The sequence below is a fragment of the Rhineura floridana genome, chromosome 9 (genome assembly GCF_030035675.1).
Source record: "Rhineura floridana isolate rRhiFlo1 chromosome 9, rRhiFlo1.hap2, whole genome shotgun sequence".
NCBI lineage: Eukaryota > Metazoa > Chordata > Lepidosauria > Squamata > Rhineuridae > Rhineura > Rhineura floridana.
The window spans coordinates 107,793,192-107,807,265 of record NC_084488.1 but is presented as its reverse complement, the minus strand read 5'-3'; the positions used below and the strand labels follow the sequence as shown (position 1 = coordinate 107,807,265).

General features: G+C 44.1%; 1 protein-coding gene and 1 non-coding gene across 5 annotated transcripts in view; both read left to right on the top strand.

Moving 5' to 3' along the window:
- Positions 1-14,074, top strand: part of ARHGAP24 (Rho GTPase activating protein 24) — a 492,834-nt gene that overhangs the window by 21,996 nt on the left and 456,764 nt on the right. The window lies entirely within an intron of this gene.
- On the top strand, positions 6,881-6,999 carry LOC133364689 (5S ribosomal RNA). The gene has a single exon (XR_009757997.1). It is a non-coding gene; the product is annotated as a 5S ribosomal RNA (ribosomal RNA).

The window sequence follows — 14,074 nt, the reverse complement described above, 5'->3', positions numbered from 1 at the left end:
GGACTGCCTTCAAGTCAATTCCGACTTAAGTACTTCTACTGCTGGTCAAATTCTATTTTGGGTTTGTGTGGGTTTTTAAAAAACATTGTTTGGTGATGAGAAAGGTTTCCTGTCCCTTTAAGCTGCCAGCTAGCCAGATTTGAACCAAATTGTTGGAAGTGGGGCAAGAGCAACTCCTGTTTGGGTTCTTTTGTTTGTATTCCAGAAGGAAGATAGAGTTGGGGTCCTCCAGCTGGCTAGTTTGCCTACCTTTACCTGTGCTCTTCTCTACCTAACTTCCTTCTTTTGTAAACTGATATGCTCAGGGAAGCTGATGCCCTTCCTTCCTTTGTCTTCTTCTTTGACTGTCCAAGGAGAGAGGAGACATCACTGTCTTTGCTCTCTCTCCTGAGTGATGAGGGCAATACCCAAACTTGGGCATTGCACCTTCAACTTAGTTAGTTAGTTAGAAGTAGGTATGCCTTTCCTATCTACTATGTATTTCTATAAATAAAGTAGCTTTTCTTGTTTTACAAAGTCTTAAGTCTCAGTGATCTAAACGCAGAATAAAAGTCTGCTTCCTAGGTAAATACACACACTGGCACACTCCAAGCTCAGACCGCTGAGTTACTCTGCATATTTTCATAAAAGAAAACATATTTAAATGATTTCTGGACCAAATGTTGCCAGAGAGCACCTCCTGTTTATTGAGCATCCATCCTTATTTGTGTAGTTATTTTATGTAGAGACTAGACCAAGTTTGGTCTTTATTGAACATTTATTCTGATTTGTTTGTGGGGAGCTTATACGGCAATAAACTTTCATCCTGCATTCCTCCTGATTTGCTTGTGGGGTGTTTATACATCTTCCCATTCATCACTCATCATCCCACAATTTTTAGTGGATTTCCCCATCACTTTCCTAACTGTGAAAAGTCTTAAAAAAAAAGAAAGACAAGAAAGTGGATTTGTTGTGTTAGGGTGACAGAGCTCTTTAACCCACTTTAATCCACAAACCTAACCACCCTTCCACACTGGTCTTTTGTTGCGGGTGTGTCCTGCAACATGCATGACACAATAATAGTGCCTTAGTGGTGGATTTATTCTGCTTTAGTTTGTACTGCGATGCTCCTCCAATGCTACTACACGACTTCTGCCCAGAGGGGTTACAGCACAACAAAAGCAGGACAAAAATAAACCAGAACATTCAGCTGGAAGTTATGGGATATGCACTGATTGGAAATGAAGCAGTGTGACCACTCCAAAACTTTTGCAGGTGCAGACAGTACTGAAAGTGGGAATGCGCATGACTGCCCCGAAAGCATCATAAGCACAACTCATCATGAATGCACAATGAAAAGAACATCTGAAGGTCCCCTTTCCTAAGCTGATGTATAGAGTGATGTACGGGGAATCCCAGCATTGCTTCAGATGTTGGTAATTGGCAGGAGATCATTACTCTTATATGCATATACAGAAGAGTCCTCAAGTCTCAGGGCTTATGCTCCAAGGCCGGGTATCCTGTGGACCCAGCAGTAGCATCCTTTTTATATCTACAATATTATTATTGTCTTGGCAAAGTGATAAAATGTCATCCTTATCATCAGGTGCATAGCTGCATTGACTAGAAACCCCACACACACAACATTGCCTTTTGCTGTGCTGCGAGATAACAAGTGGCAGAAAGCACACATATATTCTAGCCTGAAGGCAGGGGAAGTTCTGACAAGATGGAAAAGGCACTCCACAGTTTATGGAGGATGGGGCCTGTCTTTTCTTTGACATCTTCTGAGAAAGAATAGATCCTGGAGATGAAGGGAGAGGCAGCATTCATGCAATTATTCATCATTTCTATGGCATATTTCACTGTATAATGTGACATTCGGGTCTTATCTCATTTAATCTTCACAAAAATCCGATGAGTGAGTTTCCTACCCAAGCAGGAAATCAAAACTTGACCTCCCACATCCAAATGTTTCACTTTATCAAGTACACTACATTGGACCTGACAAAGAGCACTGTAGAATTTGAATGACTTCTGGGTGGACCAGCCTATGCTATATAGGCGCCACGAGTGGCACTTATATTGTGGGAATTAGCAATATTGTGGGAAGTAGCAGTAGTGTAGTGGTAAAGTTAATCATGAGTTAATCATGACAGTTCCCATTGCCATAAGCCGAAGGAGAAAATGTAGGTACGTGTGCTGATCCATTGTTACTCACACCAAAGAGCAGCAGTACATAGCATAATACCCAGCTGATTAGAATCAGCATGACTGCAATTCTGTGCATAGTTTCTAGGGAGCAAACTCCGCTGAATCCAGCGAAGCCTATTTCTGACTGCACATACTTAGCAGGTAGAACAAACTGAGCTTCAACAAAAGATCTTCAGACCACTGAAATGTAACCTTGAGCTTTTCCTTAGAAATGCAAACCACCTTGCAAAGAAGTTGTTCCTCTTAAGCTGCTAGCTGGAAATAGGAACCCTGTCAAAGGAAAGGGAAGAAGTATCCAGCCTCTGCCTGATTATTCTCAGGCTACCTCTATGCTAATGTGTCACCAACAAGCTTGAAAGCTTTATTAACACCTCATTCACTTGCCAGAGCAAGGAGATTCCATCAATTATCCAGGTGCTCCAGCAGTCGACTTCCTGGTTCCTGCTCAGACAAAAAAAGTCCTGGAGCTGGGCTCCCCTGTGTTCCCCCTCCATGACACCACTGATACCTAGAGTGGAGCATGAGGGCCTATTGTCCATGGTATCATTTATTATTATTTTATTTATTTATTAGATTTATATCCCGCCTTTCCTCCCAGTAGGAGCCCAGGGCAGCAATGGTATGGGACAGAGTCCTACCGTCTGCCTCTCTTGTGTTATGGTGATGTGCAATCCCACTCTCAGTAAGACTATAGCAGCCTTCTACTCTAATTTTCATCTGTTCTAGCCAGCATGGCCAATTGTCAGAGGTCATGGGGAGCTGTAGTCCAAAACCTTCTGGAGACCCCCAGGTTGGGGACATCTAAACTAGAAGCAATACATCAATGCAATCACATCTTATGTGCCTGTGCTATGGAGAAACAGAGGACACATTCATGACATGTTGTCGTGCTGTGCTATGCCTCTTATCACACCCAGCTTGGCTCCTTGATCAGTAAGTGCTGAACATTATAAAAGGCAACACACCAGGAGGAATCATCATGTGATAACTTGAATGTGTGAAACAAATCATATACCAAGTGATTGTCAGTGCTGGGGTGGCAGTGGTGGAAATATTTCAGATGCCTCCATTTCAAATGTGCCAGACTTGTAGGTTGCACCTCATGTATATCAACTGGTGGTGGTGGGAGTATAGCCATGCTCAAAGAGGGGGAAGCTGTTTCCATTCAGTGGAAACCTCCCATCACTGCTCTTTGAACCTCCAGAGACCCCGAGGTTTAATGGGCAGCATCAGCTGTTTGACAGCCCTTTCCCAAACAGCCGCTGTGGTGGTTTAAGGAGCACTGTGGTTTAATAATAATAATAAATAATAATACAATTTTATTTCTAGGCCGCCTATCTGGCCGAATTAACGGCCACTCTAGGCGGCGTACATAGACTAAAATATAACATAGAGTAAAATATAACATATAATACAAAACAACAATAAGTATACTCAATCCAAACCTACCCCCATCATACAAAAATTTAAACTAAATTAGACAGAGGTCTCGAATGCCTGCCTAAAAAACCATGTTTTCAGTTCTTGGCGGAAGCCTGTCAGGGAGGGGGCATGGCGGAGATCATAAGGCAGAGAGTTCCAGAGGGCGGGGGCCACAATTGAAAATGCCCTCTCTCTGGTCCGCACCAGCTTAGCTGTTTTGACTGGTGGGACCGAGAGAAGGTCTTGGGAGGCTGATCTCGTTTGGCGGCCTATCTGGTGATGCTGAAGGCGTTCCTTTAGATAAACTGGACCAAAACCGTGTAGGGCTTTAAAGGTTAAAACCAACACCTTGAATTGGGCCCGGTAAACAACTGGTAGCCAGTGCAGATCTTTAAGTACTGGAGTGATATGGTCTCGGCGGCGGCTGTTCTTGATCAGACGTGCCGCCGCGTTCTGTACCAGCTTAAGGAGCAGCTTGGGTCTGTTGGGAAAAGGGCTTTCAGACACTTCCACACTGAGCCTCTGATTAAGCAAGCAAGCAGCACAGGGATGTTTACAAAGGAGCGTTTGAAAGCCCATGTGCTGCACTTTGAAGTCCTGATAATCGGAGCTTCAAAGCACAGCATCAGCTGATGGCACTTTGACATCAGGTAATCGACAGGTGGGTGGGGTCAGGGAGATTGGGATCTGGCCCACTAGCCAGAAGAGGTTTCCTGCTCACATTAGAGGGTTGTTGGCCTTGGGATCCAGCCTGCCCTGGGATCCCCATACAGTAATTCCTCAGTTAACAAATCCTCCAGGAGCTAAGCTTTTTTAAAGGTGAAACTGACGAGATTTGCTTTGCTATGGATAAACTTTCAAGCCTGTGTCTTTGCTTTCAGGTGAAACTGAGCAGCCTGTGTCTTTGCTTTGCTATGGATACACTTTCAAGTCTGTGCCTTTGCTTTAAGGTGCAACTGAGCAGCCTGTGTCTTTTCTATGAATAAACTGATAAGCATGTGCCTTTGCTTTGCTGGGGTGAAATTGACAAGCATGTTTATTTGCTTTGCATTAAAGAGATCTTTTTCTTTCTTCCAGGGCTGAGGAGGGAAGAATCCAATACGATTCAGAGGAGGTGAAGGAGGGGAGGGGGAAGGAGGGGGCATGGGTTGCTGCTGGGTAGACACCCTTTAAAACCCCTGTTGAAACTGCCTCCACCATCTATTAGCAGGTGTAGGAATCTATCCCTATTCTTTCCATGTTATTCTTACCTCCAGCACCAAAGTTTCTGTTAAAGAAGTAATGTCTAGGAACGCATCTACTTCGTTAACTGAGGTGTTACTGTACTTTTGACATCCTTTCCACTCAGGGAGTGATACGTTCTGCCATCTAAGCCCACCCTCCATCTACCTGGCTCTCTGTAGGGGTGCTCAGTCAGTGATGGGGAACCTGTCACTCTCTGGATTTTGTTGGACTCCCAAATCCCACCAGCCTTAGCCAGAATGGCCAATTAGCAGGGACAATGAGACTTGTAGTTCAGCAACATCTGGAGGGCACTACGGATTTCCCTCACATCCCTATCCTAGGTTCCAAGTTCCTGTTTCTACCTATTCCTGTATTTATAATGTTGATTTACAGTTCTGAGGATACTGTTTAACTGGGGGTGGTGGTGGTATATTTTTGTACACCGCTTAGGGATTTTTAAAAAGTGATTTAGAAACAGGAATGAATGAATGAATGCATACAGATGGAGCCTCCTGAATAGGGATGGGCTGAGAATCCCCTGTCTCTAATTTCCTAGGCACCGATAGGATATTTTTACCCAACCCAAGCAACCTAGATGCTTCCTGCCTGACTAAGCCATCCACATGCAAGAACCATATGTACCTTTGGAAAAGAGCTGTAGCTCTGTGGTAGAGCATCTGCTTTGTATGCAGAAGGTCCTGGTTCAATCCCCAGCATCTCCAGGTAGGGCTGGGAGAGAGCCCTGTCAGAAATCCTAGAGACCCACTTCCAGTCAGCATAGACAATGCTAAGCTAGATGGACTGTTGGTTGGACTCTTTGTAAGGCGGATTCCTATGTTCCTATGCCAGTGGTTCCATCCACTAATCAGTGGAGATATTCAGTGTTAGTCCTGCTCAGAATAGACCCACTGAAGTTAATAGGCATGGCTAACTTTCTATTCCCAACAACATAGGAGGCTACCTTATATGAGTCAGACCATTGGTCTATCTAGCTCAGTACTGTCTACACTGACTAGCAGTGGTCCTCCACGGTTTCAGTCAAGTGTGTCTCCCAACACTACCTGGAGATGCAGGGGACTGAACCTTCTGCATGCAAGGCAGACGGTCTATCAGTAAGCTACAGCCCTTTCCATAATGTGGGAGGAATCCTCTAGCTCTTTCTTCTACTTGTTCTGCATTACAGAAGATTCAAAAGTTATAAGCGGTAGCTAGAAAGATATACACCTGCCTTTGGCTCAAGTGAGACCTCATTCCAGGGAGGCAAGCGCCTCCTCTTTAGGCGGTATATGCTCCCATGCTTCATCTTTGTTTGAGTCAAGCCAGGACTATGGGCAATTATACCAGGCTCCTCGTGGTCAGTTGCTGTAGCTGAAGGCCTGACCTTTAGTCTGTAGCTGTAGCCAAAGTAAAGGGCTGTATTAAACTAAATCTTACTCAGAGTAGACCCACAGAAATTAATGAACCTAAGCTAGTAGGGTTGCCAGGTTCTTGGTCTGAGACTGATCCTGTATCTTTAGGAGAAGAGAAAGTCAGCCAAGTGCAGGTGTTCTTGCAATGCTGTAATGAGAAAAACCACAAGGTGGAATTCTCCTTTTCCCCTGCACAACTTGTAAAGATACAGAAGACCTCTTGGAGGCTGGGCAAGACAACCAAGAGGTCTTCTGTATCTTTAAAAGTTGTGTAGGGGGAAGAAAGAATTCCACCTTGTGGTTTTTCTCATTACAGGGTTGCAAGAACACCTGCACTTGGCTGACTTTCTCTTCTCCTAAAGATACAGGATCAGTCTCAGGCCAAGAACCTGGCAACCCTATAAGCTAGTCATGTCCATTAACTTCAATAGGTCTACTCTCAGTAGGACTAGTGTTGAATACCACCAAAAGGATCTGAAGTGCAACAGGTTAAAGGCACTGCTCTGTTAACAGACAAGGGCAAACACCCAGGCTCGCAGTATTTCAGGGCTGATGAAGGTATTACCAGCCACTTGCACTACTTGAAAGCACTTTCTGTTCCTTTGTTTACTGATATGTATGTGTGGATAATGGCCTACAGCCATACTACCCTGAACACTCCCAATCCCATCTGATCTCGGAAGCTAAGCAGAGTTAGGCCTAGTTAGTACTTGGATAGGAGACCACCTGGGAATACCAGGTGCCGTAGGCTTAGAGTAAGGCAATGCTGAATACCTCTTACCATGAAAACCCTATGAATATATCCAGAAAGGGTGCTTGGGGTCACCATGGGTCGTAATTGACTTGAAGGCATATAACAACAACGTGTGGATAAAGTGGTCATAGTTCAGAAAATTAATCACTTAGTGACTGTCTTGTCCTAACAATAGCTGACAATCCATACCTCACCATGAGAGATAGGTACAATGGGTGCCTGAGTGTGGCTTACTCAGGCAGGTAGCATCCAGCTGGAATTGCAGGACCTTGGATAGCTCCAAGGAGACACCTTGCTCTGAAAAGGGATGGAATTGAGCTCTCATAGCCTCCGGCACAGTGTTGAGGTCTGAGGTCTACATCTCTGCAGCTTGCCTCACTGGTCTTCCTGATCTATCTGGTTTCTCTGTCTCTGTGTCAGTGTCTTGCTGTGGCTTAGGGTCAGGGTTCTGACAGTGATAGAGCACATTCTTTGCATATGTGCAAAGTCTCGGGTTCAATCCCTCCAAGTTATCTCCAATTTATGAAAAGGATCAGGTAACAGGGATGGGGAAGACTCGTCTTGAGCCCCCAAAGAACTGCTTGATGGACAATAGTCTGATCTGGTCCATGCACCCAATAGCAGTGAGCGTGAGACCAGTGTGGGCAATGCACCGTGTTCCTTTATATGTCACATTTGTGTTAAATACATTTTTGTGTATTTTTTTACTCCATGGAGTTCAGGATGACATACATGTGGTTATCCCATTTTATCCTCACAGCAAGAGTCTGCAATAGCTTAGGGAGAGAGCTGGAGGTGACCTACACAGCTGAGTAGAACTTTAAACCTAGACAGGGCTGGCACCAGGCATGACTGGGCCCCTGGGCTCTAGCCTGCCTGGGCCTGCAGTGCTGTTTGCCTCAGCACCTCCTCCCGATACAGGCGGTGTGGGGCTTATATAGGCCCACCCACCCCACCTACCTCTGGCATCAGTGTGTGCTTGCTGCATGCACACTCCTGCCATCACCCAAGATGGCGGCAGGGGTGTCAACCCCTTAGGGGCACAAACACTGATGCACTAACATGACAAGTAAGTGAGGCAGGTGGGCTTATTTAAGCCCCTGCTGCCTGTATGGGAGGGTGCTTGGGAGCTCCTGCAAAATGGATTCCACCCTCAGGGGTCCCTGTGGGCTGCATGAGCTCTCAGCTAGGGCCCAATCTGGCCATGTGCTGGTGCCAGGCCTGAACCTAGATTTCCACAAATCCCAAGACTTAATTTATTACTCCTCAGAGGCTTGTCTGGCTGGATCCCTAAACGTTCACAAGTTCCTGAGTACCAAATAAATGTGTCTTCAGTTTAGCAGCCCTTTGACTGAGCTCTCAGTTTATGACTCATGTAGTCCTGGGACAAAATGACATTTGCCAGTCTGCCCACACATGGGGAAAGTGTCCTTCTTAATGGATGCATACAAGCCCCTTCCTTATGCAATCCTATTCTGGCACAGGCTCCCAATTTAATATTATCAGTGAACACTGCTGATATGTGGCCAGAACATTCAAATAATATGTCTGGAAGTGACTCATGATTTATACGTTCTGTGATGTATTGGAGAGCTAGGAGTCTTTCAATGTTACCTTTCTGGACAGATTGACTCGGTGTTGACTCAGTCACTCAAGCAATTAATCAAAAATCCAAGAGGTGTGCTAACTAAACAAAATACACAGACGTGTGTAACCCTAACCCTAAACTGTTGACAGAAATACTTGGTCAGATGTTGCTTTATTATTTCACTGTGGAGGGGACATAGTACTCCACATTCTGGGCAAAGCTGTTTTGGGGCCCTATTCCAAGTTCATGACAGTGCTTCTGATTTTGCAGTGCTGAAAACTGCATCTAAACAGAATCAGAATGAAATCGTTGTGCTTTGAGATTTAGTCCAGCGTTGACAGTCAATAAGCTGCACTTAAGGTGCTCCCCCTCCCTCCAATATCATGAGTAATGGAACAAAGTGGAGGGACTCATGACCTGGAACTGGGACTTCAGGCTTGTGGGACCTGCTTTGTTTTTGTTTTTTACCAGAACCCCAAGATCATCTAACCAGAGCCAGGTACAAAAGATGCTAAGTCACAATGAAAGAACAGGATGCCATTAGGTACTTTCTGAGCCTAGGGACCTTCTGCATGCAAACCTTGCAGTCTGTCACTGAGCAATGGTCCTCTTGCTTGCAATTATGGTCTGGATTCTGTGGGTTAATATATGGATGATCTTTAACGTCTTTTCTGCTTCTTTCATTCCTATAATTCTATATTCCTACAAATTGATAACATTTATTCAAATGTGCTTATTTTGCACAAATGTGTTCAGCTTGCATCCATTATTCTTGGAGGTTTTGTGGAGGTTCTCCTTCCCCCTCTTCTCTCTTCTTGGGGGCAGAAAGAATTAGTATTGTGGCAAGAAAATTATAGATCAGTGAGGAGCAATACATAGCCTCCAGTCATTAAGGAGGGGCAGACAATGGAGTTTATTAAAGGCATGATTTGCATGCTTCAAAACCTCTATTTGCAATTGTAAAGGACAGATATTTACCTCTATAAATTTGCATGGATCCAAAAATGGAATAACATATCAGATTCTGAGCAGAACCACAGGAGACTGCCAGCTCTGAGAACTGAAGCTACTGTTAAGTGATATCAGGTACTGTGATGTGAACTACTGTATTTGCATCTGTGTCACCTGGAGAGACAGCATTTTGAGATAGCTAACTGTTTCTGGCTTTCACAAGTGACTTTAAGACTACTTCAAGTTTTATGCAGTGGCAATAAAGGTACTGACAACCATAGCTTCATGCTACAGGGAATGACAGCTGATCCAAAGTTCCTGGGGCTTGTGCTTCTATTTGATACACACAGTTAGGAAATACATATTTGCAGCATGCACACATTACAGTAATATGCTTTGGTATCATCATAAAAATATGTAATGCAGGGGTAGCCAACTTGGTGCCCTCCAGAAGTTGTTGGGCTCCAAGTTCCATCAGCCCTAGCCAGCATAAACAATGACTAGGGATGCTGGGAGTTGTAGTCTGACAACATCTGGAGAGTATCACATTGACTACCTCTGATGTAATGTGTGCCAAAGGGTAGCTTTTATGTGAATTTTCAGAAGGGTTGCTGTGTCAGTCTCTTGGAGCAAAAACAACACAGAGTCTTGAGGCACCTTAAAGATGAATGAATTTATTGGGGCATCAACTTTTATGCACTACAGTCTACTTCATCAGATGCATGAAGGGTTATCTGGAGTTACACATGTGTGTACATAGGTGTGGGGTGTGGGGGGGGAGTACACAATGAAGTCAGAGAGAAATGAGATGCAGAAAAGTACAGACAATAACACAGGGGTGCCAACAGGATTTCCTGGGCCTGTATGTAGATTGGGCCCCCTACATTCCCACCCACACCCCACTTCCCAGCAATCTATTGGCAAGACCTGCTGCTTCTGTACATATCTTACTGATACAAACAGTTATTTTGAATCCACAGTCTTGATTTAAGATGTATTTATTTAACAGATTTTTAAGCTGCCTTTCAGAGTTCCTGCCCTCACAAGGCATTTTACAGCAGTTATAAATAGTTCAAAAACCATAATTATATGATTATTAAATAACATTTAAACATTAAAATAATATTAAAAAATAGGAACAGCAAAAAACCTGTGCAGCTTGACTGAACCAACTCTCAGCCTAACCTACCTCACAGGGTTGTAACAAAGATAAAAGAGGACCCAGGAAGAAAAGCAAGGTGCAAATATATCATGTCATATTCACAAATAATGCAGGAGGGGGAAACATGCATAAAGGTATCCCCCATTGCTTTAACTGCAACATCCCACAGTCCTGATATTTTTAGAGCAAACTACAAAAAAACCCTCCATCCCTTGCAACACAATCCTATGTTATGCCTACTCATAAAGCCCATTGATTTACAGCACAATCCTAACCATGTCTACTCAAAAGTAAGACCTATTGAATTCAGTGGGGTTTAATCCCAGATATGTGGGATTAGCATTGCAGCTTTAGTCCCAGAAAAGTGAGTATAGGCTTAAAGCCTCTTGTAGGGAAGCTTTTCAAAACAGGCTTGGATTAAACAAATAAACTGCCCAGTTCAGCAGCTTGGGAAAATGGAAACTTGTATGACTCCTTATATTTAGAAAACTATAACACATTGTAATGGCATCATAACCTGCATGTATACTTTTTTATTTCTCTAAATTATTTGATAGATAATATGTATAATATGCTATTTTTGGCAAACAATTTAAATATTACATTTTTATTTTATTATCATAATCACTGAAATTGTTTACTCTGCATGCCTACCAAGATCTTGCTGTCCTATGTGTGCTTCTTTGATCTTCTGGACCTTGTGCTGGTTATGCACAGAGAGGAAAGTGGGCAGGCAGGCACATGTGCTGCTGCTGAAAGCTTACTCAACTCACATAATGCGCACATACACACACAACATTAACCAATATGTGGAGACAAGCAGAAAAAGGCAGCTCTTTTCAGCACTTGCAGTAGCTTCTAATTATTGCCTTCTGTTCAACAAATCCCTTGTCAATCACAGCTCTGACTTCACTCATTGGCTAACAACCTGAAAGGGCAGGGATTGGAGCAGCCTGCTAGCTCATTTCACAGAAACTGCAGGAGGGGTGAGGCTCACATTGTGGTGTATAACTTTTGTTCCAGAGCACTTAAAACTTACTTTTTTTTAAAAAAAATGAAAGCTAAGAGTATGGGCTCTTTGTTGGCCCTGGGCCTGATAGAAATGGACCATTTTCCCCTGTCTGTCAGTGGCCCTGAATATACAATTAGTAGTTGCCATTCACAAAATAGTTGTTGATAACACAGACGTTTGTGGCATTCACAACTGTTTTGTGAATGACTATTCCTAATTGCAAAATTATCACTATCCGTATTTTTGTGAATATTATTTCTCTCTGAACTCTGTTTAAAATTCTCCACCACACTCTCTCTCTCTGTGTGAAACACACACACAAGCACACAACTGAGGATACTACTTCATACATCTTATGAAGTTGACTGGAATACATTAAAGCTTATGTCATCATAAATTTGTTGGTCTTTATCCTTTACATGAATGGTGCGGTCTAGTGGAAGAGAGCTGTTTCGAAAAATAGACAAACCTTCCAGATATTGTTGTTGATCTTTCACTTCAGTGTGCAGGCCCTGGAAATGCAAAGCCCAAGTTACATATTGCTTGTGAAAACAGACTGAAAGTAAGAGACACTGGGGAAGGCAGAACAAAATGAGTCAGTCCCAGTCCCAGACACCTTCAAAACTTGAGTGGATTATGAGTCAAGGTCCTGCTGGAGTGACACTTTTGCTTGTGAATTGGGATGCTCTCCCTTCCTCACCCTCACCTGGAAAATGATTAGCAAACACTTTGAGCCTTGGTTCTGGGAAATGGTACAAAAGAGGAGGTTTCTTTTCTGTTGCTGCTGCTTTCTTGATTAGTGTGGCATGTGCTATGAGGAAAATGTCTGCTGTGAAAACACTTCTAATTTCCTCTAGCTTTCTTTTTTTTTTTAAAAAAAAGTCTTTTTTGGCAGTGACAATTTTACAGCAATGGCAAGGCCAGCCCTAGCATTAGGCAGCATGAACCAATTGCCTCAAGTGGCAGATGCTGAGGGGCAACTGCCACTCCAGTCAGCTTCTATACCTGGAATGGGGAAGGGGTGCCATTTTCTCCTTCACTTCTGACAGTAAAAAGTCTGGGGCCATCCCTGAGCAGGGGCTGTTGGAGACTTGCTTTAAAAAGTGGAAATGTGACATCTGTAAATGGCAAAATTTAAAAATGAAAACTTCCCTTAGTTTGCATTGAAATATGGACACATTGATAGCAGCACATACTTATTATCTGTGGCATACTGATGGCAACACACTCCAAAACTCCAGATGATTGCACCCAATGGTTTCATGTAGATGTTGAACAGCATGGGAGACAGAACTGACCCCTGCGGAACCCCATACTAGAGAGCCCAGGGTGCCAAGCAATGTTCCTCAAGCACCACCTTCTGGAGCCGACCTGCCAAGTAGGACCGGAACCACCGCCATGCAGTCCCTCCCACTCCCAACTCAGCCAGTCTTCCCAGAAGGATACCATGGTTGATGGTATCTAAAGCCGCTGAGAGATCAAGGAGAATCAACAGAGTCATACTCCCCCTGTCTCCCGACAGAGGTCATCATACAGAGCAACCAAGGCTGTTTCCATGCCAAAACCAGGCCTGAAACCCCACTGAAATGGATCCAGATAATTGTTCTCATCCAAGAGTGTTTGGAGCTGGCCTGCCACCTTTCGTTCAAGGACCTTGCCCAGGAATGGAACATTTGCTACCGGCCTATAGTTATTAAGATTTTCTGCATCCAGGAAGGGTCTCTTCAGGAGTGGTTTCACTACCACCTCTTTCAGGCAGCCAGGGACCACCCCTTCTCGCAGAGGCATTAATCTCTTCCCTGGCCCAGCTGGCTGTTCCATCCCTGCTAGCTTTTATTAGCCAAGAAAAGCAAGGATCTAGCACAGAAGTGGTTGCACAAACCTGTCCAAGCACCTTGTCAACATTCTCAAGCTGTACCAACTGAAACTCATCCAAGAAATCGGGACAAGGTTGTGGTATGGATACCCCACTTGATTCACCTGCTATAACACTGGAGTCTAAGTCCTGGCAGATGCTAAAGATTTTATCCTGGAAGTGCCTAGCAAATTCATTACAGCGGACCTCAGATGGTTCTACCATGTCCTTGGGGCCAGGATGTAATAGCTCCCGGACAATTCTGAAGAGCTCCGCTGGGCGGCAAATTGATGATTTGATAGTGGCAGCAAAATATTGGTTTTTTGCTGCCCTCACTGCCCCTAAATACAGCTTACCATAGGCACTTACCAATGTGTAATTGCATCCACCAGGAGTTCGTCTCCATCTGCACTTAAGCTGTCTCCTATATTGTTGCATCGCTCTCAGCTCTGGGGTATACCATGGAGCCATATGAGCTCTGTACAGGAGAGGACGCTCAGGAGC